This window comes from Ailuropoda melanoleuca, chromosome 18 (assembly GCF_002007445.2).
Source record: "Ailuropoda melanoleuca isolate Jingjing chromosome 18, ASM200744v2, whole genome shotgun sequence".
Classification (NCBI taxonomy): domain Eukaryota; kingdom Metazoa; phylum Chordata; class Mammalia; order Carnivora; family Ursidae; genus Ailuropoda; species Ailuropoda melanoleuca.
The window spans coordinates 29,380,543-29,388,210 of NC_048235.1; the positions used below are offsets into that span (position 1 = coordinate 29,380,543).

Consider the following 7,668-nt stretch of genomic DNA (forward strand, 5'->3'; position numbering starts at 1 on the left):
AGTTTGAGAAGTTCCTTGTAGATCTTGGATACCAGTCTTTTATCTGTAGTGTCATTTGCAAATATCTTCTTTATTTATCAGAGAGAGACATCACAAAGCAGGGAGAAGCAGGCTCCCCACTGACCAAGAAGTCCGATGTGTGACTCAATCCCAGGACCCTGGGATCATGACTGGAGCTGAAGGCAGAACACTTAACCGACCGAGCCACCCAGGCATCCCAGAAGAAAAAGCTTCTTGTCATTAGTCTTGGCAGCAATTCCCTAACATGACACCAAGAAAGAGCAAAGGCAACAGAAGCAAAAATAAAAAGTGGAATTATATCAAACTAAAAAGTTTCTGCACAGCAAAGAAAACAATCAACAAAATGAAAAGGCAATTTGCAGAATGGGAGAAAATATTTGCAAACCATATATTTGATAAAGAATTAATATCCAAAATACATAAGGAATTCTTATAACATAATAGCAAAAATATAAATAAACTGATTTAAAAATGAGATTTATTCAGGTTTATTCATAATAAACATTTCTCCAAAGAACATACAAATGGTCAACAGGTACATGAAAAGATGCTCAATATCACTCGTCATCAGGGAAATGCAAATAAAAACCAATAAGATATCACCTTATATCTGTAAAGATGTCCATTATGAAAAAATAAGAGATAACAAATTTTGGCAAGGATGTAAAGAAAAGAGAAACTTTGTATGCTGTTGGTAGGAATGTACTGGTATAGCCATTATGAAAAACATAATGGAGGTTCCTCAAAAAATTAAAACACCATATGATCCAGCAATCTCACATCTAGGTATATATCCAGAGAAAATGAGATCACTATCTCAAAAAGATATCTGCATTGCAGATTTATTCACAATAGCCAAGATATGGGAACAACCGAAGTGTCCACTGATGGATGAGTAGACAAAGAAAATGTGGCATGTATTTTATATGTTTATATATATACATAATATGTAAAAATATATTTATACATTTATACACGTAAATATATATAAATATGTAAAATACACAGACACTAAAATATTATCCAGCAATAAAAGAGCAGAAATCCTACCATTTGCAGCAGCATGGATGAACCCGGAGGCCATTATACTAAATGAAATAAGCCAAACAGAGAAAGACAAATACTAACTGGTATCACTTATACGTAGAATCTTTAAAAAAAAAACAAAACACAACCCTACTAGAACTCATATCACAGAAACAGAGTAGAATAGTGGTTTTCAGGAGCTCGGAAGGGAAGAAACGGGGAAGGGTCGCTCATGCTGAACACACTTCCAGTAGCCAGGAGGAATAAATTCTGAGGATACAGCAGGGTGACTATAGTTAATAATACCGTAGTCTATACCCGAAATCCGCCAAAGGAATAGATCTTCGGCATTTTCACACACACAAAAAGGTGATTATGTGAGGTGATAGATGTGAATTAACGTGATTGTAGTAATCTCGTCATAATGCGTCAAATCATCATGTCCTACACGTTAAATGTGTTACAATTTTATCAACTGTACCTCAGTAAAGCTGGGGTCAATAAGAGAAAACTACAAGACCATGAATGCCAAAGTTAGACACTCAAAATACCCACTGATGATGGTAAGAGCAGGCTTCAGCAAAAATCCCTGTGTCGTGGCCAAGTCCAGACCCTGTTCTTCCCTCTGGCTACGGAGCTTCTTGTCCCCAGTGAAAGCCGCTCATTCCACAAGCGTTTATCTGAGTCATTTCTCTAGGGAAGTGGGCCTGGCAATGCTAGCTGCCTACATTCTCCTCTTTCCTTTACCAACAGAACCCCAACTTACCTCCAGGCAGCAATGTAACCTCCTTAAAAAACAAACAACTTCATTTCGCACACACGTTTGCAGCTAAGGATGGCCTATTTCCGGCCAGTGAGATGTGAGCAGAAGCCTACTGGTTGAGGCCTTCCAGGAATGCTCTCCTCTTCCTAATAAGAGAAGCACACTCAGATGGCCTTTACCTTCTGACCTCACCATTCCCCTTCCTACTGGGAAGGCAGATGTAATGACAGGGATACAGGGGCCATTTTGTAAGCCTGAGAATGACAGAATAGGAGAGCAGAAAGCCAGAGAACCTGGGACACGGAGGGACTACCACACAGTCCTGGACCACCTCCCCTGCACTTCTTGCTGCACGAGAAAAATGAACCCCCACATTTCAAGCCAGAGTTCTAGGTCCTTTGTTACACGGAGCCAAACTCAATCCCTAAGTGATACAGGGAAGTGGCATGCTTGATAAAAAGAGAGATAAGTAAGACCTGATCCCAGCCCTCGGATGGTTATAATCTATCAGTGAGAGATAAGGAGCTCAGAGGAACCATCATAACACCAGACGGAATGTGACAACACATGAGCCATATCTGGGGTGCTAAGGAGAGTTCAGAGTGGGGAGAAACGGCTTCTAGCTAAAAGCCTTGAAATTGGGCCACTCCACACTAAAATATCACTCACCTGCAGAGACACCGTTCAGTCCAAGAGAATAAATCTCCACTGATGGGCCTGTATGCATCTGGGCTTCTTAGCGGTATTTTCAGGTGGTGGCTCCCCTCCACAGACAGGGCTGACGACTGTGGCTGTGCCCGGCGTGGGCACGGGAATGTGTCGCTCTGATCCTCCCTCTCCACTCCCTCACCTTCTCCCGTCCAGCCACCCACTTCTTCTGAGAGCCCTCAAGGGGAGCCTAAAGGGGAAAAACTTTCCTCCGTCCCTCTCTGGCTGACTCTGGCGCTGCTGGCTCATGTCCAAGAACGCCCTAGCAGAGCGGCTCCTTAGGGAAGGATTTGGGTTGCATGTTTCAAACCATCACAACAAAAGTCTGGATGAGCAACCGGAGCCTAATGCCTGCCCCGTGCAGAGCCTGAGGCTCTCTGAGCTCATCTCCTGTAGGAGCTACACAGCCAGGACATCCACAAAAACACACCAAGGGGTTGGCAGCACTGTTTTCCAGATACCACACGGCCTGGGCCACACAATAGGGGTCATGAGAAACAGCAACCAAAATCTGCAGCCGGCCCTCTCCCTCCCTGTTGGAACAGGGCCACCCCGAAATGCTCCCCACTGGGCTCTAGATTCAAGGCTGGTGGCCATGAACAACGTGGGAGATACCTGCCATGTCTCCCTTGCAGTGGCACCAGTGAGTTCTCCATCACTGACAATCTCCACGACCTGCACCCCCCATCGGAGCATGCTGGCCCATCTCTCTCTCTCTCTCTTCCACTCCAAGTCCCTGACTTACTCGTAATTCCAAATGGGGGGCCACCTTTCATCCCACGCTATGCTCCATGTGGGCCATAAGCAGCACTGCTCTGTGCTTCCTGCATACCCGCCCCACCCCAGGACCCTACACACCATTTAGTGTTCACACTCGATTTTTTAAAGCACCACTGCCTGCTGGGACTGGGCCACGGGTTCACCAGGCCAGGCCCACAGAGGGCAATGTGCAAGGCATAAATCCCATCTCACCCTCAAAGCTGACAACGGCCGCTGACTCTCGGGGCCATCTTTCTTGGTCTGCACCCTTTTTCTGGAGGCCCCTGGGTCCTCCTTGTAAACAACACCCTGGAGACCACAAAACTGGTCCTCCAGACGCTCTGAGTTTCCTAGCCAAGACCGCCAGCCCTCTGCTTCTGTCTCCCTCAACCCACACACATAAAAGGATTCTAACCCAAAACTACGGAAAGCACTGCTTTCACTATGAAATCAGTAACCACAAAAATATTTTACTTTCAACACAGAGCCTGTAACAGGTCAACAGAATTCTGTTTATCACCCAAAAGGTTAAATTTGAAAAGAGCAATGTCTTCTTATATGTCAGAGTCAAAAAATATCATGCGTTACATGGGAAACACATTTATATCTAATGAGCGGGACTACATATGCAAATTATAATATGCTAATTAGCTTTAGCTTTTCTTTTACATAAAGTCAATATTTTTATGGATCATTAAATGTATCCCTTAGCATATTAATTTCAAAAGAAAAATTAATAGCCATAAAAATAAATTCCCCGGCACAACCAATGTAAAGATTTAAAACTAAAAATGTTGCTGTAATAGAGTGTCTTTACACGCTGGCTCCCAACACACAGTAACCCTTCAAGAAAAAATGAAGTTTGTATCAAATTCTTCTCTGTGTATGATTTAAAGCTGGGTGACTGAGACTGGTTTAAGAGCTTACATTGGAATCCTTACATTTCAAATGATTTAAAGTAAGTATCTATTTATCTCTTTTTGTATAATCAGATGAGAAAAAGAACATAAAAGCCAAGGAGGCAGCAAAGCAAACGAGGTCTTGGGGCCCTCTGGCTGCTCTCTCCCAGGAACGGGCACGGCACCATGTGTGGCACAGAGAGGGGCGGTGTTCTTGTATTAAAGGAATGAATGAATGAGCTGTTTGCAGGGACTCACAATGCCTTTAGCTAATTAACTAATACTACAGCTAAATTTTCTTAAACACTTTCTATGTACCAAGGACCCTAAAATGGAGGTGGTCTCCTCAATTCACAGATAAGAAAACTGAGGTCCAGCAAGCTCAAGTAATATGTCCAAGGTCAAGGAACTATGAAGTGACAGAGCCAAGATGCAAATGCAGGTGTGGCCACAAAACTCTCAACATCATCTGCACATCACGTCCCCGTCCTAGTGCAGTTACGTGGGGCAGTGTGCAGCTGTGCGCGTGTGGCCACCAGATACAACCTGGCCAGCCTTCCCACAGGAGGCTGCTCAGCTCTTAGGACTCAGTGCAGTCCAGAGACGTGGTTGGACGCACCCTGCACACCCAGAAACCCGGTTCAACCAGCCAGGGCAGAGCCTTCAAGTCCACAGCGCAGGCCATGATTGGAGCACCAGCTCTTCTGCGATGGGAAACATCATCACAGGGACCAGAATGTTTTCCCAAATAGCAAGATCTGTGACACAGGGAGCCAAGTAACCACCAGAATGCTGCTGGGGAAACCAGGACAAGTACGTGCAGGTCATTTCAACCCATCTTTCCAGAGCAATTAGACTATATATTTCGTTGGCTGTCGCTACCTGCCACAGATCTGTGCTCTGAGGACAAAGTATAGAGAGGCAATTCCAATGTCTGTCTCAAGAGTTTCCCTTCTCAAGGTCTCCACCTGAGAGCAAGCCTCTTCTGTTCACAGGGGCTAATTCACTTAGGCTACACGTTAGCTGAAGGCCCGGGAACTCTTCACCTCCTTAAAGAGACACAGCATTCTGGGCTCTGACCTGAAGGCCCAACAGATGAATATCAAAATTTAAGACCAATTCTTATATCCCTTATTTTCACGTTCTTATATTTGGGAGGACTTTGGCATAAGCCTATAGAACTAAAAACAATATCCTACGTGTATGTGTTTAATATTTTCAACACGCTAATAAGAGACAAGTTTGCCAATAATAAAAAACCCCTGACCGTTAGCACTCTATACTGGCTACATGGTATAATCATATCAGTGAAAATGTCACAGCATTTTCAGGCTACCCAAATACCAGATAAAATTCTGAGAAAGAATAAACATTTATCTCAAACCTCAAAGGTAGCTGACTTTGTTGGTTCTCAGGTTAGCAAGAGTAAGAAAAAAAAGGAAATGGAATTTATAAAAACTAATCACTAACAAATAAATGCTGCTGGGATACAAAAGAAAGTGAACATAGGGGCAGGAAGTAAGTCAGCCAGGTGACCATCTGCTTCAAGGGTACGGAGGTCATGGTTATTAGCTCCTCCCACTCTGCGAGACTTTCTTTTTGGAAAAAGTGCGTCTTTTGAGAAGCTCATAATTAAGCTTAATGATGTACCTTCACCATTTAATGATATTCCACATGAGAAAATCCTATAAACACTTCAGGAAATTCAAGTGGCTATATTATGATCTGTAAATAGTCTTGGCCCCAAATTCAAATGAAAATAAAGACAGTTGGTTTGAAATAGAGCTCTGACCTATATAATTCCACTCTTAACCAAAGCATCTCTCTTTAAAGGGTAGGAGAATTTTTTTCTATCCATAAAAGTAGTAATATACTAACATTAATTTTAAGGAAGGGGCTTCAAATATCCCAATTCTAAAACCCCAGAAAGTTCTGGCTTTGGGGTGTATTTGTGCCTAAATTCCTCCCACAATGTGGACGTTCTGCATAAAGGCTCCCTGGTGGCTTCCCAGTTTGCAGCGACCAAAGCAAGGCTCACTCAGGGAGCCAAGACCATCCAGCAGCACGCTTGCACGCATTTCCTGCAGCGGCTGTGACAAATCACCACCAGCTTGGTGGCCTGAAACAACACACATTCACTCTCTTACAGTTCTGTTGGTCAGAAGTCCAAAACAGGTCTCGCTGGGCTAAATTAATGTGTCAGCAGGGCTGTGTTCCTTCTGGAACACAGGGGAGAATCTTCTAGGGGACAATCCATTTCTTTCCCTTTTCTGGTTCCAGAATCCACCTTCATTCTTCGGCTAGTGGCTCCTTCCTCCATCTTCAAAGCCAGCAATGGCTGGTTGAGTGTTTCTGACATTGCACCAATCTGGTTCTGTTTTCCTCATCACATCTCCTTCTCTGACTCAAAATTTTAAGACTGGTGATTACATCGGCCCCACCCAGATAATCCAGAGAAATCTCCTGATCTCAAGGTCCTTAATCCTGATCGCATCTGCAAAACCCTTTTTGCAGGTAACATACTCACAGATTCCAGAATGTGGCCATCTTTGGGAAGCCGTTATTCTACCTACCACCACACTCTCAACTAATAAATACGGATTGATAGCATGCAAGCTGCAAGGAGTTCAAAACAAGGCACAAATATAAATTATCTTGCTCAGATGTCCCAGGTTCCACAGCCTTGTGGGCTGCACGTGTGTTGTGTCTGTTTCATGACCTTTCAGGGAGGTCGGAGGGCCGGCATGGGGGGTTAGGTGAGGGGGAGCGTGCCCCACATTCCCTGTTTCAGATCTCCAGGCCCACCCTATGGGAGCAGGGAGCTTCACCCACAGCCCCTCTCCGACCCTGCTGCCTCTGATCGGGCTTCATCATGGCCATCTGATACACGAACTCCTAACTGGTCCATCCCTCCATCAACTCACGACTGCTGCTGTTTAATGTGACCCTGATCTCATTTACCCAATAAGCCACCTCAGATCCAGATCAAGCAGAGTTTTCCTTGGACAATCTGAGTAACTGTCCATTTCCAAAAGGGTGGAGAACTGCAAAGCACTAATGTTTTTGGCAAGCATCTTGCCAGTGCATCAAACCGTCCATACTAGTTAGAGATCTGGGTGAGTTCGTAAAAGCACAGCTATCAGAATCATTGCCTGTCAGCTGCCCAAAAAACTACAGAGTCTCCAGCATGGCTTCAGAAGGCAGCTCAATAAATAAGATAGAGCCCAACACAAGCCACCAATAGACCTGAATTTTTGCAAAGACTCTGTGGCCATTAGGGAAAGAAATGGGGCCTCAAATTTCTTTTTTTTTTTAATAATTTTTTATTATATTATGTTAGTCACCATACAGTATATCCCCGGATTCCAATGTAAAGTTCGATGCTTCATTAGTTGCGTATAATACCCAGCATCATGCAACACGTGCCCTCCTTACTACACATCACCGGTCTTTTCCAATCCCCCACCCCCCTCCCCTCTGAGGCCCTCAGTT

General features: G+C 44.2%; 1 long non-coding RNA gene across 4 annotated transcripts in view; it reads right to left on the reverse strand.

The window, feature by feature from the left end:
* Positions 1-7,500, reverse strand: part of LOC117797084 — a 19,450-nt gene extending 11,950 nt beyond the window's left edge. For all 4 annotated transcript variants that reach the window (XR_004621939.1, XR_004621938.1, XR_004621937.1 and 1 more), the window contains exon 1: positions 2,480-7,500. This is a non-coding gene — a long non-coding RNA (uncharacterized LOC117797084). The remainder of the gene's footprint in view (positions 1-2,479) is intronic.
* Positions 7,501-7,668: the final 168 nt, after the last annotated feature.